Source organism: Oxyura jamaicensis, chromosome 1 (genome assembly GCF_011077185.1).
Source record: "Oxyura jamaicensis isolate SHBP4307 breed ruddy duck chromosome 1, BPBGC_Ojam_1.0, whole genome shotgun sequence".
In the NCBI taxonomy this organism is placed as follows: domain Eukaryota; kingdom Metazoa; phylum Chordata; class Aves; order Anseriformes; family Anatidae; genus Oxyura; species Oxyura jamaicensis.
In genome coordinates this window covers 104,018,977-104,046,554 of record NC_048893.1, presented here as the reverse complement: position 1 = coordinate 104,046,554, position 27,578 = coordinate 104,018,977, and the positions used below count along the sequence as shown (strand labels likewise).

Genomic DNA, 27,578 nt, shown 5'->3' with positions numbered 1-27,578 from the left:
CTCCTGGGCTGGGTGGAGAGTTGCCAGCAGGCAAAGGGACGTGATTCTTCCCCTCTACTCAGCTGAGGTGAAATATATCTGGGTCTAGTGCTGTGCTCCACATTTAAAAAACAAACAATCAGAAGCATTGGAGTGAGTCCAGCAAAGAACCATAAGTGATTAAGGGCCTTAAGCATCTATCATAAGAGGAGAAGCTGATGGAGCCAGAACCCTTCAGCATAGAGCAGCTCAGGGGGATATTGTCAATCTACATAAATATCTGATGGCTTGAACTAGATGGAGACAAACTTTTCCCATTGAGAATGATGACAGAATTAGAGGCAAAGGGTGCAAATACAGGACATTCCTCTTAAACATAAGAAACCACTCTTCAAATGTGCAAGTATTTTGACACTGGAACTGGTTGCCCAGAGAGGCTCCATTCTTCCAGATATTCAAACCTAAATCAATCCGGAATGTGCATAGATAACTGCATGTCTGAGCAGTCAGTCTGAGCAGTCATTTCATTTTTGCTTTCCTTTTTATTCAGAAGATGAAAACCATACAAATAATATCAGCTATTTTATAAATACATTCTGGTGGTGAGGCCCTACAACAGGTTGCCCAGAGAAGCTGTGGAGGTCCCATCCCTGGAGGCGTTCAAGACCAGGTTAGATGAGGCCCTGAGCAATCTGATCTAGTGGGTGGCGTCCTTGCCTATGTCAGGGGGGTTGGAACTAAGTGATCTTTGAGGTTCCTTCCAACTCAAGCCATTCGATGATTCTGTGATTGTTAGCAAACAAATTTGCCTACTTTATACTCCATTTGATACCAAAACAAAATGTCTTTCAAACACCCCAAGCCTATTTTAGATGCATTTTAATGCTTTTGAACATGCTTAAACTTTTAATTTTGTTTGTGTATACAACAAAATAGCAAATTTGAGACCATATGATGACACTGAACCAGTACAAGTCTACGGGGCCTGTTGACATGAATCCCAAGGTCCTGAAGGAATTGGCTGCTGGAGTTGCCAAGCCTCTCTCCATCATAGTTGAAAAGTCGTTGCAGTCAGGTGAAGTCCCTGTTGACTGGACAAAGGGAAACATCACTCCCATTTTTAAAAAGGGTCAAAAGGAGGACCCGAGGAACTAAGGACCAGTGAGACTCACCTTTGCGCCTGGCAAGATCATGGAACAGATCCTCCTGGAAGCAATGTCAAGGCATATGCAAGACAAGGAGGTGATCTGAGAAAGGCAGCACAGCTTCCCCTAAGGCTAATCGTGCCTGACCAGTCCGGAGGCCTTCTATGACAGAGTGACTGCATCAGTGAAAAAGGGAAGACTGATCCATGTCATCTACCTGGACTTCTGTAAGGCCTATAACATGGTCCTGCATGACATCCTTATCTCTAAATTAGAGAAATATGGATTTGATGTGTAGACTATTTGGTTGATAGGGATGGATGATCACACCCAGAGAGTTACAGTCAACAGCCCTATGTCCAGGTGGAGGCTGGTGATGAGTGGGATCTGTCCTGGGACCCATACTGTTTAATATCTTTATCAATGACATAGACGGTGGCATCGAGTGCACCCTCAGAAAGTTTGCAGATGACACTAAGTTGAGTGGTACCATTAATACAGAAGAATGAAGGGATGCCACTCAAAGGGATCTGGACAAGCTAGAAAAGTGGGCCTGTGTGAACTGAGTGAGGTTCAACAAGTCTAAGTGCAAGGTGCTGCACCTGGGCCAGGGCAATCCCAGACATGAGTACAGACTGGGAGAAGAACTCATTGAGAACAGCCCTGCAGAAAAGGAATGCGGGGTTCTGGTAGACAAAAAGCTCGACATGAGCACGGAATGCGCATCTGCAGCCCAGAAGGCCAACTGCATCCTGAGCTGCATCAACAGAGGACTGGCCAGCAGGGAGAGGGACGGGATTGTGCCCCTCTGCTTGGCCCTTGTGAGGCCCCACCTGGAGTACTGCATCCAGGTCTGGGGTCCTCAGCACAAGAAAGATGTGGACCTGGTGGTGTGGGTCCAGAAGAAGGCCATGAAGGTAATCAGAGGGCTGGAACACCTCTCCTATGAAGACAGACGGAGAGAGCTGTTCAACCTGGAGAAAAGGAGGCTCCAGGGAGACCTCCTTGTGGCCTTTCAGTACTTAAAGATTATAAAAAAGATGGAAAATGACTTTTTACTTAGACAGACAACAACAGGACAAGGGGGAAGGCTTTTAAACCAGAAGAGGGGAGATTTAGATTAAATGTTAGGAGGAAATTCTTCACTCAGAGGGTGGTGAGACACTGTCACAGATTGCACAGAGAAGCTGTGTATGCCCCATACCCAGAGGTGCTCAAGGCCAGGCTGGATGAGGCCCTGGGCAACCTGATCTAGTGGGTGGCATCCCTGCCCACAGCAGGAGGGTTGGAACTAGATGGTCTCTAATGTCTCTTAAGTTAAATTCTTATTGAACTGGGTACCTGTCAGATGCCTTTTCTCTTCCCTGCTAGAGGAAATGGCTTCTCTAATGGACCTTGAAAGATATAAATGTGCATGGGGGTGGCAGGAGATTAGTTGGGAAGAGTGAGGTAAAAGCGGAGAACATTTGGATACTTGTTATTGATTACAACAAAAATCGAAAATTCTGAACAATAAATGTATATTTTATACATGTATTATTTCAACGCCCTTGTAATAAAGGCAAATGCAAATAATATAATTTACATGCAGACTCCAACATCACCTTTTCATTCTCAAAAGGCCAAAATCCATCTTTCATGTGTAACTTGCGATCTTAGTTTTAATGAGGACTTTGACAATTTAGAAGAAAAGCATGTCAATTTCCATTTCAAATATACCTAAAGTCTGATTAGGAACCTGTAATATGAATTTTAAAGGGTATTTTTGTTGTTTCATATGGTTCCTTTGGTACACTATAAGTAGGGTTTATTAGCAGTGTTCCTGCATTCATACAACATTATTAAAATTTGACACATACATTCTATTCTTGTGGAGAAGGGGATTAGCTACTTATGGGCAGAATTTGACCTCTAAACTTTAACTATAATTTTTTAGATAGTCTGATGCATCAGCGATCACTACATTTATGTCCATGTTGCTATGTTTAATATTATATTTTCATTACTGTTATTTATTATTTCTACTTATGTGTTATTTTATATATTATTTCTGTATTATTTCTGTTGTTTTAATCTATTTTCAATGCTCCAGAAAAAATAAAAATAAAAATTGCAAGCTCTACCTGCTATTAAATACATTTAAGTGAATATATTAGGAAAAAAAAGTTATCAGAAAGAAAGAAAAAGGAAACGTATAACACTTCTTATATAATAGTATAGTACAATCACTATTCAGTGATACAGTGTGTGAAAAATGTAGCATGTGACAGCTAATAACATAATGAAAATATTACTTAACCACCATTATGTTTTCCATAATTAACTGGCTACTTGCATGCCCTCTATTAATAACAGTGACCTCAAATTACACAGAAAACCAAGTATGAGTGATTTTGAAAATCAAGGCTCAAGTTATCAAGGAGGATGAAATAGGAAGGAAATAATTTAAAAATAAACAAAACGATCACGTACGTTAGTAGAGCTATAATATTATACCTTCTCATCAAAATTTACCAGATTAGAGCTTTAAGTCTCATCTTTCAGAAACTCCTGCAGAAAACCCAAGGGATAAAAGTCATGATATTCATTTTCCATTATATCAGCTGTATATCTTTGCTTTCTTTCCATGTCATCATCTAATGCTAAAATTTAGTAGTAGCTTATTTGCATATTTTTATTTATACGCAATTTCCCCATGAATATATTTCACTCTTTAAAAGCTTGTATGCCAACAAGAGATTAAACCAGACCCTTCCATTCCTTTTATAAGAACAAACAAACAAACAAACAAAATCCTGTGTCTCATTATTTTATTGGTGCGTTTTCAGTTGGTTAGCTGGTGCTGTCTTTCACTACAGTGCTTTGTAGAATTCCAAGTCCACTGATGCTTACTTATGTTACTTGCTAGAGAAACTGAATTACATTACTAAATACAACAGCACTCACTTCCAAGAAAGCATTACAAAGACCCTATCTACATTTTACCTCACATTATGTAAATTACAGTAAAGAACTACTGTTTATACAAGTTCACTTCAAATCATCACATAATGTAAAAGCTCAAGTACGTAGAAATTTAGCAGCATTTAATTATTTTAGACTTCTGACTGAATTGAAAATGTGCCTTTTAAACACTCAAACACATGGAGGTGAGTAGCATTCATTACTTTAGACATTAACCATAAATGCCTCAACTGCTTGTTAACCAAGTCAGCAGTCTCGAAATGAGATACAGAGCACACATAGGCATTAGTGCTATATATATTAAAAAAAAAAAAAAGTAAAGTACAGTTTCTATAGTCAAAATATAGTCATCATATAGCCAAAATGTAGGATATACTTCAAATATTTTCTTCTGGGTGGCTTTTCTTCCAGATATTTTATAGAGTTGAAATCCTCTTTTTAAGCACAAACTCATTATTGAAATCTTTCATAATGCCCTTTCAGCAAGATTTCTTGTATTGCTTTTACTGAACAGAGAGAATTCAAATTGTTTTCAGATCAGATAATGGCTTGGGAGGAAACATTTTAAGTGGCCAGAATTTAGCCTGTCTTGGCTTTGTAGCAATTACCGTAAGAACGACAGATGAAGACAAACAAAAACTACCAGTGTTTTAAAACCAGACAATTTGATTGCCTAGGGATCAATCACAATTATTTTGCTTAGCACACAGAACAGATAAGATGCATATGTATGCTCTAATATATATTTTCATAACATTTGATATTTTATCTCCTATTACTTGTGGGATAATTTGATATATTTGTAATTCTTTTGTTATTTAATTACTGAACCAAACTACAACCTTAAAGTCATCTTAAAAGGAAGCATTTTATGCCAGAGACATTTTACCAGAATTACTGTACGTGCTTTAGCATTCCTTACAGAAAGACAACACTCAAGAATCCTACTGTAGGGATTACAGTTTGTAACAGCAGAGCATTAAGTTCCAAGTTGAAGAATACAGGCAGAAGCCAAAGACTCAGATATGAATCTTTCAGGAAATGGCCATAGGATCTTTTACCAGTTCATTGATAGTTGACTTCTGGCAGGTCAGGAGCATTTGGACACTTACAAATACAACACTGCAGTTAAAGGATTCAGCACATCACTCTCAGGTTAATGGCAGCACTGCAGGCACGTCTGCATTGGCTTTATCAAAAATTTTTGAATAAACTTGTGCACTTTTGGACGCTAGGTTCAAAGGTTAATTGTGGAAGCTGCCATCCCAACCTATAGTGCACGCAAACTCATCTTTCATGCTAAACCTCATCATTTAACTACTGCAAATTCTTAGAGGTGCTGAATATTACCTGGCAATGGCAAGCTTCTGACTACTACAGGGACTGCTAGTTAACATAGTTTAGAGATATTACATGAAACATTAGGTGGAGTTTAACAGATTACAAGACATCCAACAGCACATGTTATTTGCCGATAATAAATTCAGATGTTTCACACTAATAGTGATTAAATAGTGAGTAGACTAGAAAAGGAAAACATTTTTTTTTTTTTTTTGCTAGTATCTTTGCTAGTATCTACTTCACACAAACATCAAAACTTCAATATTACACCTATTCCCATATTATTTATGCATAGTTTGGGCATGCTGACAGTTTTCATTTATTTGTAATTGAGGTCTGAAACCAGATCAGCAGACACAGGTAGATAATGAACATTAAAAAAAATATGAAAAAAACAGCATGGGAAGAATTAAAATCAGTATCATTACTGAGACTGATTACAGACAGCTACAGATCCTTCCCCTTGATGGTACGTAGCTTTTTCATGAAGTTGAAAGGTACTGTTGCAGGACTTATCAGTTGACTTTGATTGTTTGTGTATGTTAACACTGATTGTGTTAGAAGATTTTCTTTCAAATACTGATGGTAGTTCTGTCAGTCACCATTCTGTTAATAACTGTATCACAGCAGAAAACAAGGACAAACAAATAAATCACTGACCACTCTGCTGACAGCCAGACAGGAGGAAGGGGTGGAGGGAACTTTAGAAAACTGACACATTTAACTCAACTTCCTCATCCTTGAAGCATACTACCAAATTTCCCTACACTTCTACTAAGGTCCAACAGAGAAATTAGTTTTAAATCAATGATGTAAAAACCAGCAACAAAAAGCTGTCCAAATGATGTGCAATGGAACTGGACTTTTCCAGAAATTTCTGTTAGCTAATGGTCTTGAAAAAATGGTACTGTAGTACAACAAGAAAATGCTGAATCTTTTTTGATGATGTCTAGGAAAGTTTCAAAAGGTTGCACTACTCATCATCAAAGAGCTTTTAAGGAAAAATTACTGTAGGGTCATGAATTAACTAATACACGTGACTTTAAATCAGTTCAAATTAAGAAAGTAGAGCAGAGCACAAAAATATGTGAGATTCAGGTAACAGGAGTATTGCTATAGAGCCCAAGATGAGCATAGTCTCAGTTGCTGAATGTGAACATTAATGAATAGATTAGATTCATCGCTGAATAATGTGTCTTGCAGAAAATGTAATGAAGCTACAGCAAGTTCAGTGGATTTCACCACTAATGCAAGCCAAATTTATTCTATTTGGACCACCATTTTTTCCCAATAGCTAGAGCTCATGCATTAATCAGGCTTCAAGGTGAATAAGATGAGCTTGGCAAGTTTAAACTAGGTTCAAGCTCATCTCTCTGAGGGAAAAGAGTAACATTTTAATTTCCCAGCAGCAACACAAAGGCTTTGCTATAGTATTGAAAATGAAAAAGCAAGGACTATAGCGATATTTATATTTTATCTTCAGAAAACAGAAGAGTACTGGAATCATAGAATATCCTGAGGTGGAAGGGACCCACAAAGATCATTAAGTCCAACTCCTGGCTCCACATGGGACCACACAAAAATCAGACTGTGTGTCTGAGAGCATTGTCCAAGTGGTTCTTGACCTCCACTCAGTGCTACAACCACTGCCCTGGAGAGCCTGTTCCAGGCCCTAGCCACCCTTCTTGGCTCCAGCCTGAACCTCCCCTGGTGCAGCTTCATGCCATTGCACTGTCGCACAGAGTCTATGTATAAGAAAGATTAGAAATATCTTAGGTGAAAGCAAACAAGCAGCATTAGATAGTCATGCTTATTTCATTTCCACCCATGAGTTTTCAGGCTTTGGCACTGCATTCATCTATAGCACGTTTCCTCATTAAAGGTAAGTCAACAGTTAAAGTGGGCCAGTGTATCAGGTAAGCCTCACAGCATCATTACCTAATGCGTGTTATTATAAGTGAGTTAATGTTATTATTGTAATATTTTATATTGTCATTTTAATGTCAGATATTTCTTACACAAGGTAGAGCACCAGCACATTTCTCAAAGTTGAAACAATGATCCTTTGCATGAAAAATATTCAAAAATGTGAAGTGTAGTCTTTTACTATTAAAGTGTAAAGGTGAAACAGAACCTTTTCTTCTGATTCAGAAATAGATATGAAAACTATCCACTAATTCACATAAACGTTTTTAGTCTTAGAAGAGATCAACTCAATGCTTCTGAGAAACTCAGTTGTATTGTATATCTGATCTGAGCAACTAACAAAGCCCTATTGGAGGAAGAGGTAACCAGAAATCAACAGAGCAAGCCACAGATTTTATAGGCCACAACAAACTCTACACCCTGTTGTCAGAAACCTACCTATTTTTCAGCCTAGCCTCATTTGCTTAAGCTTTTGATTGAAAGACATTTAATCACTGATTTGTAAGACAGTTATTTGAAAAAAAAAAAAAAAAAAAAAAAAAAAAATTTAATAAATAAAATTTAAAAAATTTATTTTAAAAAAAAAAAAAAAAAAAAAAAACACTTTCACTGCTAGAAAAGACCATAATGATATTAGACAAATAAATACAGTAACTGCTCAGAAACTGAACACATTTGAAAGTGAATGAAAATCACAAGGGAAAGTCTGTAAACTTTTCTCAGAGAGGAACTTGAACTCTGCTTTTTAGTAAAAAAAGGTGGTTGTTTGTCCAAATATATTTTTAAAAAGACAGTAAGTTGTATCTATTAAAATACTATATAGGAATATAAATCATTAGCAAATTCTAGAAAAAAAAAGAATAATCCTGTTCTTGTTATCTTGAAAACAAGGTTAAATAGAAGTTTACATATTAAAATAACAAACTAACATCTCTAATTTAGAAAAGGAGTCTTAGAAACCTGAACTGGAGAAAAGGTTTACAGGTTGCTTAAGCAAGTGAAAATACTTGCTGAAAGTATGAATACTTGCTGAAGTGAGTTACTTGCTGAAAATATAAACTTTTTTTTTTCTTTTTTTTTTCTTTTTTTTTTTTATTTCTATTTTAATTCCTCCCTATAATACTGCCTAAGATTTTCAAATTAAAACAAACAAACAAAAAAAAACAAGAATTAAAAAACGAGGATTTCTTTTACTTTTCTCCTCCTATATGCGATATGTATGTGCCACTTGCTGATTTTTTTCAACCTTACTGTAACAGGTTTAGTAGCACTAGCTATTATACTAAACAAGTCTGCTTAGAAACTTTTTCTATTTTCTGGTTTATTTTTCAGTGTTCTTCAGAAAGAATTTAGAAAGAATGACTGCCTGCATAAATGCTATTATTATTTTAAAGGAAAAACACACTTTCCTCAATGTACAAGACGACAGCTGCTGTTGAACTGGGACACAAGTTATTAATGATCTTAGAACAGTTATGACTAATCTGTGCACAATCAAGGAGAATCCTAAAGGCTGTTTTTCAACACAGTTTTTTCTTTTGAGTATAAGTGTACACAATAGTAGATGTTTCCAGGAAAAAAAATCTTTGTCAAAGCCTATTGACGGGAAAGGAAAGCCTATCTGGTAACAGAATTTCTACCTAGGGAACTTTTCAAATGCATGTAGCCTTGAGATGAAAGTTAGTGGTTATTTTGATTTTCTGTCTTTTTGTCTGAAAGTTGAGGAGGTTAAGAAAGATAGGATAGAGCTCTGAACTCTCTTTTCATTTTCCTGTTCTGTGTTCTCCCACAGCTTATTTGCTTCTCATGCCAATCTAAATCAAGGCCAAGTTTTCAAAGAAAGGGCAAGCTGTGCATCATTTCTGCAACCAAACCTAAAATACTCATTCTTTACTACACACAAACTCTTGATACTGCTTATATAGAATTGCTGTGTGGGAGTTGGCTATGGATGTAGAGAGACTTAGAAAATTTTAAAATGTTTTCCTTTCACCCAAATTAAATGCAAGAATATACATTTATACTATACACTGTACTTACACAAAGAGTACAAATGTAAACATGTTATACATACTACGTATCATGCATTCAGTGTATTCATACACAACATACTTTGATGTAAGCCTGAAGTAACTGGAAATAAATCAGATTTTTAAAAGAAATATTTAGTATTTAATATTTAAGACTACTTAATATTTGAGCTTTCTAACCTATTATAAAGCAATTTCCCCAAACTGCATGTTGTGTAAGAGCAGGACTGTGCACTAGCTATGCTAAGAGATACAAGAAATAACTGTAAGAGTAAGTAAAAACATTTGAATGGTGTTAATAGATATTAATGGTCTAGAGAAAAGCCTATTTGAGCTCTCTTGGGTTCGCAGCAGGCTATAACCCTTGATATCTATGTAGTGGAGTAGCTTTTTCCTAATCCCAGCTATGGTTCAAGCTTAAATAATGTTACATCATTCTTCTGTTGGCAATGGTCAATGGGCATAATGGGTGAGTATGAACAGGCACTCCCTGATTGCATCTCCAACCCTGCAGCCTGGACCGTAGCCCAGCCTGGGGAGTACCAGAACTGGAAGTTCTGGAAGGTACTGGAATGGTGGGGTTGGTGGAGGATACCAAAATGAACCGTGGCCAGGATGGAAAACTACTGTCCTATAAACAGTGGTCCTAAGCAAAGAGCCCCTTGAGCTCTCCAGGAACCACAGTGGGCTGTATCCTCGACCTCCCCGAGCTGGGACGCCTCTCAGGGTACCCTGAGGGGAAGTGCACCTCAGGGCTGACTCCTTGAGGAACGAGCTCATCCACATACAAACACTAATGAGGGAGTAGGGTGAGCAATCCACACTAGGGAGCATTTTGGAAGCATGCGTGTCTTGATTTAGAAACTTCCCGTGACTCTGCAGAAAGTCTGCAGTGAACCTTGCCATTCCCAAACCTTTAACTAAGTCACTGTTCATACTGTAGCAAATTCTGTTGAAATCATTGTGTTAAGTTGATGATTTAATGCTGATTAAGCACTTTTAAAAGTCATGCAATCTAAGCTTGCAAGCATGCAATCTAACATGAGGTCCCTTGGTTTGTTCAGTCCAAAGCAGAGGAGGCTGAGGGGAGGCCTCATGGCGGCCTGCAGCTCCCTCACGAGGGGAGCGGAGGGGGAGGTGCTGAGCTCTGCTCTCTGGGGACAGCGACAGGAGCCAAGATATTAGCAAAAAGCGCATCAGAGGAGGTTCAGTTTGGATGTAAGTGATGTGAGCAGGTGCAAGGTGAGGCTAGGGGAATTGCTGTGACGTAGCTGTGGGGCCCATGACAGCACAGAGGACAAGTCACAATGGGGGAGCTGTCATCAGGGCCAGCAGCAGGCAGGGCCACCACACTGTGGCCTGGGCTGTCGTTGAGTGCAGCTTGCACCTCCTGCAGGCCATGGCTCGGCTGATCTTCCTCACCCTGTCTGTGCTGGGCATTGCCCAGAAGCCACAGCTGGTGGGTGATCACATGGATGTGGATGCGCATGAGCGCATGCAGCAGCATGCGGAGCAGCTGATGAAGGATACGGCTCGGCTGCTGCATGAGGTGGAGGAGAGGAGCCAGGAGCAGAGTGGGATGGCTCCAGGAGCTTTGCTCTTCACTGCCTTGCAGCAGTGGCAGCTCTGGGCCTTTGCTGCTCTCCTTGTCTTGCTCTTTGGGTTCTGCTGCTGTCTCAGGAAAAGGAGCTGTGGGCCAGGCAGCAGCAGCAAGCAGGGCAGATCCACACAGAAGGAGGAGAAGGATGGTGTAGAAGATAATACCAACATCAATGACACCTGGGATCCGGGCAGAGTTTGGGTCCAATCATACCCAGTGGTCGGCACCATACATGGCTAACAAGTGCAAGGTGGTGGATGGGGTGGTGGATGAACTTGGTGCCTGCTGAGGGCTCTCAAGGAACACCTTCAAGCCACAGTTACAGCCAGCCATTGGCATGGGCTGCCTCTACGAAGGCTGGAGTGCCCAGGAGGACAATGTCCTCTACTGCCTGCTCGTGCCCCTGAGACCTCCCCCAGGGCACGCCTTCCACCCAGAGCTGGGTGCCACAGGGGAGACACCAGCGAGGAACTCCTGCCTACGCGTGGAGCTGGAGTGCACCTGTGTGAAGGAGTGGCAGATGGGGGACATGCTGTGCTTCCTCCGTCACCCCGAGGATGAGCTGAGGGGAAACCAGGAGCCTAACCTCCTACACACTCTCTGCACGAGCTCCTACCTGGATGTGGAGGAAACCACCCACTGGATCCAGATCTCAGTGAAAGCAGCCAGGGAGCTTTTGCTGCAGTCACGCTACTGCCGCTTGATGGTGCTGCCCTCCTGCTGTTCCTGCAGGCTCAGGCTAAGAGTGCCTCCAAGAACACTCTCTCAATTGAAATGATACTTGGGGTGCAGCTAGACAACTCAGAAACCTTCCTAAGCATTGAGTAGGCTGCAGACAGCTTCACCAGCAGCATGGCGCAGCCCAAGAGCTGCACTATAGCAGATGCAGTTTGGGTACACAGCCAGGCATGCCTGGCACCACAGCTTCCACCTCAAATGTCTGCAGATATAACAGCTGTTAGCATCCAGGTAATGAACACCCAAACTCTTGGAGACAGTCCATTCCCACCAGGAGCTTCAACCTGTGCACAGATGCCAATAAATTGCTCATGTGAATAAACCCTTGAGCGTCCTTGAGTGTCTATGCAGGACTTTGTGGGTGCACATCAGCATAGGGTGCTGCGTGCACTGCTGCCTCAGAAGTGAGAAGCATTTTCCAGAAACACGGAACAACAGACTGGTTGAGGTTGGAAGGGACCTCGAGGTCACCTGGTCCAACCTCCCTGCTCAAGCAAGGCCACCTAGAGCAGGCTGCCCAAGCCCATGCCCAAGACCTGGTAAACACACACCCGTTGGTCTCACTTCAGTGCCTGGTGAAACTGTGGAGAAGATTATTCTGGGAGTTACTCAAAAAACACTCTGGTTGACAGGTTGGGCTCAGAGGGTTGTAGCAAAGGGGGCTATGTCAGTCTGCTGACCTGTCACTAGTGGGGTTCTGTGGGGCTCTGATTTACGGCCAGTTCTCTTCATGCTTTTATAAATGATCTGGAAACAGGACTAAAATGCACACTAAGTAAATCTGCAGACAACACTAAAACAGGAGGAGCTGTTGACTCCCTGGAGGGTAGGGAGGCCTTGCTGAGGGATCTGGACAAATTAGAGGACTGCGCCATCACTGAGCATGTGAAGTTCAACAAGAGGAAGTGCCAGATTCTGCACATGGTACAGGGTAACCCTGGCTATTTGTACAGACTGGGAGACAGGAGGCTGGAGAGCAGCCCTGCAGAAAGGCATCTGAGGGTTCTGGTCAGCAGCAAGTTGAATACAAGTCAACAGTGTGCCGACCATATGCTGGGGTGCGTCAGACACAGCCCTGCTAGCCAGTTGAGGGAAGTGCGTGTCCCACTCTGCTCTTGTTGAGCGGCATGCTCTACTCCTAAGCTTGATGTAAGACTAGCTTAGGCTTACAAGGCACAGTACGCCTTGACAGGACTGATCTTTGCACATTGGAGTTAAGGAATATGAGTTTGACTATGAGTCAGTCACTTTATCTTACAAATATAGGGTCCAGTGCCTGCGCAGGGCTTTGAGGGGGAACACTGGCACAGGGGAGCAGAGGGGCAAGTGCTCATCTCTTCTCTCTGGTGCCTAGTGATAAATGGCATAAGGCCATGTCAGGGGAGGTTCAGGTTGGATATTAGGAAAAAGTTTTTCATGAAGCAGCAGACGCGCATTTACCCACTTCTCTTCAATGCATACATTTTGTGTATGTGGCTGGTTTCTTTGATTTTTTTTTCCCTAACGTATTTATCATTGCAGTGCTCAAAACTGGGGTGTCAGAATATACGCTGATATTCTTTGCATGCCTAAAGAGTTTCTTACAGAAATGTAGCTGTTGTACCTTGTTCCTGCCTTTGCTGCTTTAAACCAGTCTTCCCTTCTCCCCCTGCCTCACCAAATTTAGACTGTAAATGGATTGAACTAGGGTTCAGCTTGTCTGCTGCTGAGCAATTGTAGCACAGCATCCGGACACAGTCCACACCCCCCAAAGCCAGCAGGCTGGTGGTGGGCAAGAGGTGGGGAGCGGACATCACCAGGGCAGCTGACCTAAACTGACCCAAGGGATATTCCACAGCATGGAATATCCCACACTCTGTAGGGATATCTCACACTCTGAAGGGATATTCCACACTCTGCAATAAAAGGTGGGGAAGGGGAAGGAGTGGGTGGGGGGTGTCTTTGGATGAAGACCTCCCAAACCACCACTGTATGTATTGAGGCCCTCCTTCCCAGGATAGGCCTGAGAATCACTCACTGATGGGAATTAGAGAATAATTGCTTTATCCTGCTTCCATGCAGCCTTTGCTTATTTCCATCCTCTTTCTTTTCCCTTTATTTAAAAATTCTCCCTCTCCTTTCTTTTTCCCTCCTTTCCATCATACTCTCTTCTCCCCCTTTCTTTGAGGAAGGGGAGCGAGAGAGCAGCCATACTAGAGTTTAGCTGCTCTGCAGGGTAAAAATACCATAATTAGTTAGGCTGCAGCATTTGAATCCATGCGTTATCAAGAGTGAATCAGATGTTATTGGTTATTTTGTTCAACACCACCTGCACTCCAGTCAAGATTTCAAATTGCATGCAAGAAGTTTGTTCTTATATGAACGCAGACATGAGTTCAATATGGTAATCTGAAAATAGTAAGATGAAACTAAGGAGATAAAAGGGGAAAAGTGATCTAATTTTCCTTGTACTCTTTTCTATTTGCATTCATTTAAAAGAGTTTTTGTTTGTTTGGTTTTTTAACTCCTCATAAAGTTTAGCATTGTCCTAAAAATCAGGCAAGGTACATTTTTAGGGGAAAAAATAAAAGTAGGCCAAGATAAAAACAAGTCCTTAATCTCAATGATCATCTTCTTCTACTTCCCTCCCCTGCACCATTAGCAATTGAAGATAAACTGTTCAGTAAAGCATTTCTCCATAAATACAACTGAGATTTAATCAAGATGATGTAATTATCATTACTGGTCTAAGTACAAATTCAAGTATATATAAGAATTCTCCAGATTCTTCTATTTCCTTTCTTAACTGACATTAGTCACCCTCTCTTAACAACTCTCTTCAAGCCTGTGTAGATCTTTTTGTCCATTGTTCTCCCTGAACAGTGTTTTGTTCAAGCTCATGAAATCCAATTTCAGTTCTGCTAACCAGAGCATGGAGAGCCTCCTTCCCCTCTCATCCCCTGCCCCTGTTCTGGAGAGGGTTGTAGATAAAAGCATTCTAGTGTTATCTTATGGACTTCAAATATAACGCAATACCTTGAGTGACTTCCCTGGATTGCTGATACCCATTCCAAAGCAATTTCTGGAAGTCTCTACGCATCTTCAAATTGTTAAGATCCCATTTTGTCATGAAACAATTTTCTAGTTCCAAAAGCCTTCTTTGTGTAGATCTATTACTAGAATGCAAACCAGCAGAAGCTAATCTAAAAATACTTATACCTCTTAGGCTAACAAAGTGTTAATGAATCAGATTAATCTAAATGTGCACTTTTTAAAACTTCAGGAATCAAGCTATATTCTGATCTTACATAATCCAATTTTGATGATTTTAGGTAAGTTTCGTATTGGAGAAAAAAAAAAAAAAAACAACTGCATAGCACTCACGTTTTAAAGTTTAGTGACAAAATCAATGTTTTAATTCTTAAGAAAATAGACAAAACTTTAACATGGTGACTAGAAGATAGTGACCGATTTGATATCACATAAAAAGGATGCTCAGAAAACCGTAAGCACAGAACTGTGGAAAATTCAGTCCTTTAAGTCCGTTAATCTTCAAAAGCTTGTAATTAGGTTTTATTTTGTTCTCTAGTGATATAAATTGAAGCATTACCAAGTTTCAGTAGATAAAATTTAATTATTTTCCCATTCCTGCTACAAATAATTTTTATGACTTCTGAATGAGCCACAACAATATTAGATCATTTATAATGGTGAACAAACACCTTTTCAGATCAGTTGCAAAATCTGCAGATTATTTTTTAAAATGTTTCAGAACATTCAGAATGTTCACAAAAATTAGCCTACTTAAGCACTCTTTTTAAAAGTAAAGAAACTAAATTGTGACTTGCTTCTCCAGGAAAACAACGTTAGAATAAATAAATCCTGCAAAATAGAGCAAGTTAATGATATTAATGCTTATTAGGACATCTCCTTGATGCTTGAGCTAGAGCTGAATAAAGACAGAGGTGTATAATCACAACTGATCTACAAAGACCTGGAAAATATTCTTCCTGCAAAACTACACGGGACAGCCTATAAACAATGTCAAAGTATTTCTCTTTGAAAATACATATTCCTGGGAAACTACCTTCAGCCCATTTTTGCTTTTATGCCAAACTCTTATTGTCACAACACCCTCACTTCCCTCACTCATATGCCAGGGAAAGTTGTATACCAATCACCTATGTCACCTATATTTTTCGTGAAGCTCTGGTGATTAGCACAGCTTGAAGACAAATGGTTAAAATAAGAAGGCTAATCCTCTTAGGCTGCCTATACAGGCAATACAAGAAGGATCCCCCCTAAAACGGAATGAAAAACATAGGCCAACACATGTTCCTATCTGCTTTAACTGAAGATGTGCCTTTTAACATCTTAAAATTTAACCTTCTGAGATCAGGGTCAGCAGCTCTCTCTGGATGCCTTCTTCCAATCAGACCCAAACTGGAAGGCTAATGAACTAGTGCAGATAATCCCAAACAAAAGACAGGTGAAAAATTCATTCTCTCTGCAGATGTCTAAAGGCTGCAATGTTAAAACTGTTCTTTTACTATAAATTAGAATTGAACAGTAACTTCCTAGGTGAAAAAAAGAGGCAATACACTTGTAGCAAGAATGTTAACTTTTGATGTTAACTTAAACAATTTTTAATAGCTTATGTTCATTCCCTAAATTACTACCACTCATTTTTTTCCAAAATATTTCCTTAAGAAGCTCCATGAATGAAATAATGCTAAAATAATGAAAAAGAATATATCCTCATTCTCATGAATGACAATTTATACATCGAGTTACCATCAGCAGTAACAGAAGTTCAATGTAAGAATCCCAGTGGATGCAAATACAGAGACATGCCTAAATACACAAAGGAAGCAGAAATGCCTTAGAAATTCAGACTTAGTACAAAGATGGAAGACATTTAATATATGGTAACATATATTAAAATTGAAAGATATTTTGTATATATAATATAGATTTAAAAGACAATTTATGGGGTAATATAATGATCTAGAATGAAAATACTGCCATATTCAGGTGCCACAGTTGCACAGAAGATGTTTTTGTCTTCATGGAAGAAAGGCATTGTATCTCTACAGCCACCAGTTACTTAAGCAAGCAAAAAATCAAACTTATGTCTGCCCTTCCCATCCTCCTTCTCACAAGGCTGTGATGGCAGGTTCAGAATAAAGAAGCCTTTTTACATTTTTAAGTTATTCAAGAGGAAGATGAGTACTTCTGTTCTCACTCCCAAGGTCAATACACAGAAATAAGACATGGACTCAAGCGAAAGTGAAAACATTACATACTCAGAAATAAGCAGATTCTCACCTAGGAATACATTACAGGTATACTACTGTGAAACTAAGATATAATATATAAAATCAAGTGTATACTTCTATTAAAAAGGGACACAAAGATTTAACAAAAAATTGTTGGGGTACAATATAGCAATCAAAGAGTTTAAATTCTCAATGTATAGTTTTTAGTGAATATAAATGAGCAAAAGTTTTCGTTATTTGCTTACAGAAATGTACATAGAGACTGGTTTGAAGAGTTAATGTTTTAAATGACAAAATCATTTGACATTTGACAGAATGTGATGAAGTCCAGAATAATTTACTTTCTGGAAGGTATAAAATTTCAGAGTTAGGAATAAGCTCTGAACACAAAGGATATAAGCAACTATGAAAGAGACAGAAGGAAATAAATCTGGTCATAGTGGAATTGAAAGCAGCAAAAGAGTTAAAATGCATTTCTAATTCTATTATTCCATGCTGCTATGAGAATAAAAGCAATCAGCAGCAAGTAAGCAAGACTTACAGATAGAAGAGTAAACCGTACATTTGAATTCTTTATTCATTTTACATGTTGATGCATATCCCTTGTTTGTAAGCAAATAAGTAACATTTTTTTTTAATATATATTCTTTTATCTCCTACAGCAGTACTTTCTTAAAACTTCATGATGTGACGGTAATGACCCTGGCTAAATGCCTCCCATTTAGGTTTATTTGTTCTGAAACCATCAACAGTTTTTTGTATACATAAAAAGCCAAGATGAATATTTTCGTAAGTTACTGGGTTACAACCATAAAAGAGGAAATGGGAGAGCCACCCTGCATTATCACAGGAAATTTCCTGATTGATGCAACTGTTATCATAAACTAGCCAAGCTCTATTTCATCCCCCACCCTCCCAGAAATATTTTCACCTAAAGCCTATTTTAGAATCTGACTTGGTTGGCAATTAGCACTCCCCGCTTTATTTAACAGCCAAATTGGGAACAGAGAAGCTTTTTATTAAAATGTCTTCCCTTCTGCTATAGGGGGAAATCATATTTAAACAATATTAATCTTCCTGAGATTAAGAAAAAATGGCTATCAAGCTAAGCAGGCTAGGGTAGGTAGGTGAGGACCCCACTGCTACTACATGTTGGTTGTGAACCAGTCTAGGGGGTCTAAAAGCTGAGAGGTTGTTTCTTGTTTTTCTCCTTTTTCCTTTACTGAACTACAGTTGAATGCTGAATGAACTGAAATGTAAGTATTTTCATCCTTTGGTGTAAAGTAGACCTCTTCAGGCTGATGTATGTTGCAAGTTGTCACATCAGTTGTGTAAGAGTGTTTTTTCACTGAGAGTACCTACAACAGCACTCTGTCTTCAGAATCTACAAGAAGAAAACATCTATGGAACAAGACAAGGACTTGCAAACACATGATGTCACCTCCTCAGCGAGCAACCCATAGCACAGGGGCTGTGTGAAGTAGCACCTATTGGCTTAATCATCAAAAGTACAGTGTCACCAGAGGGAAAAAGCACTGTTTGGTAAACAGGTGTTTGCACTAAAATGCATAGGAAATATTGTAACAGTATAAAAAGGAATTATATCATGGGAAGGTGCCTTCTGTCCAGCTGCCTCTGAAATGTTAGTTCAGAACCCATTACAGATGTATATTGGGTAAAAATGTCTAACACTTTTTTTTTTTTTTCTTGATAAAGTATAATCCAGTGACACAACCAGTAACTGAGAGCAAGCACTGACATAGATATGGAAGGTTTCCTGATTTTTCTAAAAACACATAGGAATATTACTCATAGGAATAAGACTCTGCAGTTATGCTGAGTGAAAACTACTGAAACAAAATATCAGTTTTACAGGGAAAGACTATTTTTAATGCAGCATTTGGTCTTAGCAATGTACATTTTGAACAAAGTTTATTAAAAATTGTCACAATAGGAAAAGAAAAAAAAAAACACTCAAAGATAAAATGCATAACATAACAGCCCATACTGACACAAACTCCATCTCTACAGCATCAGAGAAAAGAAATGGACATTTACCTGATACAGAAGTACTCATGGACTTGGCTGCTACTGCCAAGTGGTGGAAACACTTCACAGAGCCACAGAAGCACAAAGCACCTGTGTCAGGAGAGAGCACCTCTGGTCTGAGCCCCTGCTCAAAGCAGGGTCACCCAGAGCAGGTTGAGGTTTGAGTATCAACAGGGATGGAGGATACAAAGCTTGTCTGGGCCACCTTGTCTGCTGTAAAACCACCTTCATAGTAAAAAGTTTTCTTAAAGTTATTTATTTGCTTGGTTTATCTGCAGAAAGCAGAAAACTAATATTACCTTAGCCATTCAGACTCCCAAATGTGCTCAGAGTACAGTATATATACACATTTGAAATACAGGCTTTTTGAATAAAGCTTGATATATAAGTCTCTTCACGTACAGCTGCAGATTTAGCATAGAGATAAGCTATTTCTTATAAGACTGGAAAAAGTAAAAGCCAGATCATGATAGCCTTTCATAGCATAAACAACATTGCACTTTAATTGAATGTTTGCAAGTCCTTCCCAAGATCTCTGGATATTAAAGAGCATGCCTTTCTATAAATATATTTATATATTTAATTATATGGAGACATAAATATGGAGAAGTAATTCTAGATTAAGCATATTACATTTTATATTAACCTACCAATCACCTCTCATGGTAATATTAGGTACTTAAAAGTAATTCAAAGTGTTCAATATTAATACAAATTTTTATTTTTCTTTTAATGTCATCCAACATTCAGAAAAAAATATATGTAGCAATGCTCTTGCAGAGAGGTTTACACCTATGAACAATTTAACTGGTATAAAACAAACTAGAAGTCAAATATCACTGAAGCATCAATCTTGAGAACTATACCTTTTTTTTTTCCTCATGACCAATCAACAAGATTGATAGTTAGATATTTTGACCTAGAAATTATATAAATAAAATGCTTTTAGTCTTAGTCATTCATTAATAATTGTGATTTTTTAACAGCATATCTAATCTTAACAGAAAAACAATCTTCTCTTCCATACTTCTATAAAGTTTTTATCACTAGGAGTGAGATTTACCATTTTCCTAAGAATTTTATCCATGTTCAGACTTTGATTGAAACTCTTCTACATGCTTAAGCTTTCTTGACATTATATATTATTTATCCAAAGTGAAAAATATTCTGCTTTTTGTTGGTAAAGTGCATTCATTTTCCAATTAGCATATGTGAACATTCCTTAGTTATGAAGAGAATGTTGTTTGGTTCTGTGAAAAACTTTTATCTAAATAAATGTGGATAACATAAAAAGAAAAGGGGGGGGGGGGAGGGGGGGAGGGGTGTGTGAGAGAGAGGATCTGCTGTTCCTTTTATTTTAATAGAAAACTTTCACAAGATCATTAGGATTTCTTAAAAGTGTAAAGAAAGGATTAATAATAATAATAACGTTCATTAGAAGTTCATTAAAAACAGAAAAGGCAATGGGTTTCTTCACACCCCTTCACTCAGCATATACTATAATAAGTCACACATAAATGAGTTTACAAGGTCTGAATTAAGTCCTTCAAATAAAAAAATAATAATAATAATAATAAAAAAGTGCCTACATCTCATTACTTCATGAAGGAACTTTATTCCTCCTTATTTCATCATTATAAGGCACAACACTGTCAATTCCACTGCATATGTATTACTTATGTCCACCTGCTGTGCAGTGTCAATATCTAATAAGATTAGGTCTATAAAAAATATTCTGATACTGTATTATTGTAAATCCATGAGGAAAGTTATGATTTAAATATGTCCTTGAGTGGAGATCAAAATGATTTTACATGTGCAAAATATACTGCTGCCTTACTGCAAAAGTCTTTGAAAAAGGTCAGATCTTCAAACTGCAATCCACTACATGCACGCAAGCAATACAATCCTTTTTTTTTTTTTTTTTTTTTCCAACTGATCCACTGCAAATTAAGTTACATAAACATTATTTTCACATTTGTTCAGCTAGCAAGGACACCACTACTTTCAAGTACTACTAAAACTTATTTAAGCTACCCAACACAGCTTTGAGTACTTTTCACAGAATCACAGAATTTCTAGGTTGGAAGAGACCTCAAGATCATCGAGTCCAACCTCTAACCTAACACTAACAGTCCCCACTAAACCATATCCCTAAGCTCTACATCTAAACGTCTTTTGAAGACTTCCAGGGATGGTGACTCCACCACCTCCCTGGGCAGCCTGTTCCAATGCCTCACAACCCTTTCAGTAAAGAAGCTCTTCCTAACATCTGACCTAAAACTCCCCTGGCGCAACTTTAGCCCATTCTCCCTCGTCCTGTCACCAGGCACGTGGGAGAACAGGCCAACCCCCACCTCTCTACAGCCTCCTTTAAGGTATCTGTAGAGAGCGGTAAGGTCGCCCCTGAGCCTCCTCTTCTCCAGGCTGAATAAGCCCAGCTCCTTCAGCCGCTCCTCGTAGGACTTGTTCTCCAGGCCCCTCACCAGCTTCGTCGCCCTTCTTTGGACCCGCTCAAGCACCTCGATGTCTTTCTTGTAGCGAGGGGCCCAAAACTGAACACAGTACTCGAGGTGCGGCCTCACCAGAGCCGAGTACAGGGGGACGATCACCTCCCTAGCCCTGCTGGTCATGCTATTTCTGATACAAGCCAGGATGCCGTTGGCCTTCTTGGCCACCTGAGCACACTGCTGGCTCATATTCAGCCGACTGTCCACTATCACTCCCAGGTCCTTCTCCGCCTGGCAGCTCTCCAACCACTCATCTCCCAGCCTGTAGCTCTGCTTGGGGTTATTACGCCCCAGGTGCAGGACCCGGCACTTGGCCTTGTTAAACTTCATGCAGTTGACCTCAGCCCATCGGTGCAGCCTATCCAGATCCTCCTGCAGAGCCTTCCTACCCTCGAGCAGATCGACACACGCACCTAACTTGGTGTCATCTGCAAACTTACTGAGGGTGCACTCAATGCCCTCGTCCAGATCATTGATGAAGATGTTAAAGAGGACCGGCCCCAGCACCGAGCCCTGGGGGACGCCACTAGTGACTGGCCTCCAACTGGACTTGACTCCATTTACCACAACTCTCTGGGCCCGGCTATCCAGCCAGTTTCTAACCCAACGAAGCGTGCGCCAGTCCAAGCCAAGAGCAGCCAGTTTCTTGAGGAGAATGCTGTGGGAGACGGTGTCAAAAGCCTTGCTGAAGTCAAGGTAGACCACATCCACAGCCTTTCCCTCGTCCACCCAGCGCGACACTTTGTCATAGAAGGAGATCAGGTTCGTCAAGCAGGACCTGCCTTCCATAAACCCATGCTGACTGGGCCTGATCGCCTGCTTGCCCTTCAAGTGCCGCATGATGACTCCCAAGAGAATCTGCTCCATGAGCTTCCCTGGTACTGAGGTCAAACTGACAGGCCTGTAGTTCCCCGGGTCAGCCCTCCGGCCCTTCTTGTAGATGGGCGTCACATTCGCTAGCCGCCAGTCAGCTGGGACCTCCCCCGATAGCCAGGACTGCTGATAAATGATGGATAGTGGCTTGGCCAGCTCCTCTGCCAGTTCTCTCAGTACCCTCGGGTGGATCCCATCCGGCCCCATCGACTTGTGCACATCCAAGTGCCGTAGCAGGTCACCAACCAGTTCTTCGTGGATGGTGAGGGCCACATCCTGCTCCCCATCCCCTTCCACCAGCTCAGGGTACTGGGAATCCAGAAAACAACCGGTATTGCCGCTAAAGACTGAGGCAAAGAAGGCATTGAGCACCTCCGCCTTTTCCTCATCTCTTGTAACTAAGTTTCCCCCTGCATCCAGTAAAGGATGGAGATTCTCCTTTGTCCTCTTTTTTGTGTTGATGTATTTATAAAAGCGTTTTTTGTTATCTTTAACGGCAGTAGCCAGATTTTGATTATATAAAAATTACTGTTCTTAGAAAAAGAGAAGGTTGTGTTCTTTGAGGTAACACTTTTTTTGCCAGCCTTTTTAGCATCCTTTGTCTTTATCTAAAGTTAACAGTAGAAGCTCTACAAATGGACAATCCTGTACAGACTGAAGAAATTTAAGGATATTTATACAAATAAAAAGACAACAAACATACACAAAAAACTCAACAGCTTCCAAATAATAATAGAAGGGTGATCCTTCTCTCAAAAGAAGCACTGCAAACCTAATAAGTGGCAATGCTGCAGATGCTGTTTTAACACTCAAGACTCATCGGAGAATTAGCTTCTCTCAATTCCAAAGTACATCTAGCAAACTTTCTATTTAATGTTCAGGTACTGATAGATCTAGAAGTTAGTTTCACTGCAGAAGAAAAGGGATTAAATACAAGCACTGTACAAGAGAGAAGTCTCAGAAAGTTCTAAATACAATTGGATGTAGATACCAAACAACTGCTACTGGACATTACTACCAGATAGTGAAAAAATATTTGCAAAATAAATGAAGTCTTCCATATTAAGTACAGTTCAAAAAGACCACTAAAACCATATAACGAGAACAAAGTAGTATAACTCTTAGCTTTCAACCTCCACTCACAGAAGTCATCTGTGCTAGCATCCTTAATTCATGTGATGCACTTGGCAACACTTTCAGAATATGACTGATTTTTTCATTGACCAAACACAGGTAAGGCACAACTTTGCACACAAATATATGTCTACATCCAGCATATACAGGAGTTGGACTTGATGATCCTTATGGGTCCCTTCCAACTTGGGATATTCTATGATTCTGTGATATACCTGGCCAGTTACAGAATAAAAGACAGTTCAGCAAGGTAACCAAAGTTTTACTGCAGGAACTTTTGTGCTCATTTATACCCTCTACCATAAAATAATAATAATAATAATAATAAAATAGAAAATGTTTACAGAAATATTGAGTATTAACCTTATGCTGGTGATTAATCTTCTTTAAAAATTGTTCATATATTAAAAGACTATCAATATGAATAGCATTTTAGCTATTCGTCTGGAAGGTCCATTCTGTGGGTTCCAAAAAAAATAAGTGAGGTATGCAACCTTCCCTACAATGCCCCAAAGTAATGTAGAAGCTTCCTGATCCATACCCAGAAAAAAAAAAGAAAAAAAAAGTAAAAAAACGCATTACAGAAGACCTGATTATTCTTCACTTATTTTTCTTCTCTAGAGGGTTTACTTTCATTTCAGGAGCTTATTGATTTAAGATTGAACTTGAATTGGCTTGACAGACAAACTTGATACACTGATAGTTAAGAAACTTCAAATACAGCTGCAGAGTTGGAAAACATCTAATAAAACCAAGTTAATAGGGAATTATACAAAGAATTCTGTGGCTTCAAGAGCTCAACTTAATTTTTCAGTTTTAGGTTTGCTGAAGACAGAAGAAGTAACTGTTCTGAACTTAAGATTTCAGAAACTTGGAAAATGCTTTTCACATTTGGATTATTTTCATGCATGCTATACCAGTCGTAGAAGATCTGGTGAAATGCATTGCTTTAAGTATTGTAAACCACTTGCATATGGCACAAGTAGCACATTTTGCTATCAGAAGAAAATCATACAGACCTAGGATGATCAGTTTAAACCCTAAAAAGGACCTATAGTATGTCTAATGATGATTACTCAGACTTGCAGATCTGGGCTACTGCCAACAAAAACAAACTACCACTAGAAATTTTTTAATAATCAAAATTGTAAAAATATAATTATACACATAACATATATAACATGTATATTACAAAAATATACAAAGTTCTAGAAAACCAACAGACATTAGTAACTTTGATTCAACAGGACATATACAGGGTGGGATGTATGCTATTAGCATTCTATTTGTTTCTCTACTCTGTAACCACATGATGTTCACACCTTATAACGGAATTGAACAACCTGGCTTGTATAATATTAGATGACTGTATTTATAGAACAAGAGAGAAAGGACAGGTAGTAGGCATCAATTCATGACAGAGCTACATGTCAGTCCTTTTGTGCTGAGGATATACTACATGAAAACAAACATACAGCTAAGTACAGAGATTAAGGCTATTTTTTCAGTTTTATCATGATCCATCTTATACCAAAAAAAGTACAGAAAAACTACATAAACATAACTTGAGATGGCCTCCCATTCATATAAAAAGCATAATCAGTTACCAACAGTCTTGTGTAGCAGTGAAATGCCTTATGATGCAATTTGAAAATATTAAAAGCCTGTTTTATCAAACTATATAATGTCTGAGCTACACATTCACATTTGTAAAGATTTCCATAGGAAAAATGAAAAAGAATTTAGAATCTTGAATTTTGTATTGTCTATTGCATCAAAATCTTTTATTTCAAAGATGGAGGAATGCAATTTGTACATATATAATGTATATGACTAGTAAATAGAGATATAACGCTATTATAGAATTTATGTGTTTTAAAAAATACATGGTTAGGAAGGGCTACAAAGTATGCATTTCCATCCAAAATGGAATTTAAGAGAAAAATCAGTAGAATTCTACACATCCAGCTGAACATTATGAAATGTTACGTGGGTGATTTATAAAACATCCTAGCTGAGCTACATATATTTAATCTTCCCTTTACATGAAAGTATTAATAAAAACACTAGGAAAATGTTATAAAAACATGTGTTTACATGTTTGCCCAAAAGATACATATTGCATATTCTCTGTTAGGTCTTGCAACATTTATTAGCTATTTAAGATGTTTATAGATATGGCCTTCAACCACATAATCTATATATTACACTATTCAAATCACTTTCCTACTTCATTCAGGTTGCTGTTATTATACCCTAGAAACCCACTGCATACAGAGAATAACACTGGAATAAAAAAAAAATGCATTGACTTTACTACAGTATCTTTCAGTTGTCTCCAAGTTGCATGAGCCAAAATTGATGTTTCATCTTAAACTGACACAAAAACCAATTGAAATTGCTTATTTCACAGTCACTCAGTTGTGATAAATGTTTAAAATAGAACAGTTCAGTTGGAAGGGACCATCAAATATCATCTAGTCCAACTGCCTGACCTCTACAAGAGCTAGCCAAAAGTTAAAGCATGTGAATGACGGCATTGTCCAAATGTCTCTTTCAGAAATGCAAATAACTACTAGTTCTGGAGTATTACAACTTCATTACAGCCATTAAAAAAAAACACTTTGGAAACAGGAAGAAAAAAAATAATGAGCTTTTAACAGCTATTCCAGCATATGAACAAGGAAGCAGGGCAAAAGCAAAACAAAGCAACAACAAAAGACCTAATACTGAAAGGATCTCCAAAAGGGAAGCAGAAACTATTATTATTTAGAGACACCCCACAGTAGGTATATCTTCCTACTAGTGACAGTCTGTAAGCATGAAAAACTTGCAGAACTGCAACACAAAAATAAAAGCCAAGAAGTGCCCCCAGTCAGACAAGTCATCAGGCCTCTAACAGTCATCCTCCTTCCAAAATACAACTCTGAAAGGAACTGATGCACAACCTAGAGACAGCTCCAAGTCTGGTAGGATGTGACCAGATATTCATATGTAAGTTTATGCCTTCTGGGGCACCGGTGTCCGTTCTTCACACAGGAAGAACATGCGACAAGAACAGTGACTTGCTTTTTCAGCTTTTTAAAGTATCACCTCTGTGAACCATAGAAGAGCTTACAATCATTGTTTTTAAAATGGACAACTAAATCCAAATGTCATTTCTGTCCTGAAGTAGCTATGAATAAAACAATGTGTTTCTGAAAACACATCAGACCTGGCCCTCACCCAATAAATTTCGCTTTGAATTATTCTAGCCTGTACTAAGTACATCTAAATTATCACCACATCTGAATGACAATAGTATCCAACATGAACAAAGAACTCATTTTCAGTAAAAACAGCCAAATGAACTCAGTTTGAGAACATCTACCTCAATGTCAGAGCCACTACTTTTCACAATCAACTCTCATGTATTTAATGCACACAGCCTGGAAGTAGGACTTAAACCAGAGTTTAAGACAGTCTTACGCAGTCAAGCATCCTAATTACCAGACTAGAGTCATAGGCTCTCTCAGTAAAACATAAGCTTGTATGAACTATCAGAAAAGTAGAACAGTCCTTCCCACCATCACATTGTTTGTAAACAAAGGCATATGCTGCATATTGCTATGTATCCTGGTGTATAGAAATTTTTCCCAAAAATGGGAAATATGGATTTCAATCCCTTCATTTAAAGGACAGATTTTTTGTTGGAGATGCTGCTCTCCCCTTCCACTTTTCTGAAGTAACTTTTAACTGGTAAAATTGAAACTGAACAAAATTCTCAAACCAACAGTAATATCACTTTTTTTTTTTTTTTTTTTTTAATTAATGTTACTTAAAAGTTGAAATCAAAATAAGTAGCGATGGATTATACAACTTTCAACAAGAAATAGTTAGTGCCCATATTCAGAATAGACCTGAAGTTTACAGAAGTAAAAAGAAACTCCAGCTTCCATTATTCTTAAATACTGAGAACAAGAAAGAAAAAGGGCAATGGAGGGGCGGAAAGGAAAGGAAAGGAAAGGAAAGGAAAGGAAAGGAAAGGAAAG

General features: G+C 38.8%; 1 protein-coding gene across 1 annotated transcript in view; it reads right to left on the bottom strand.

The window, feature by feature from the left end:
- NCAM2 (neural cell adhesion molecule 2) overlaps positions 1–27,578 on the bottom strand; it is a 285,808-nt gene that overhangs the window by 215,114 nt on the left and 43,116 nt on the right. The gene's annotated exons all lie outside the window — the stretch shown is intronic.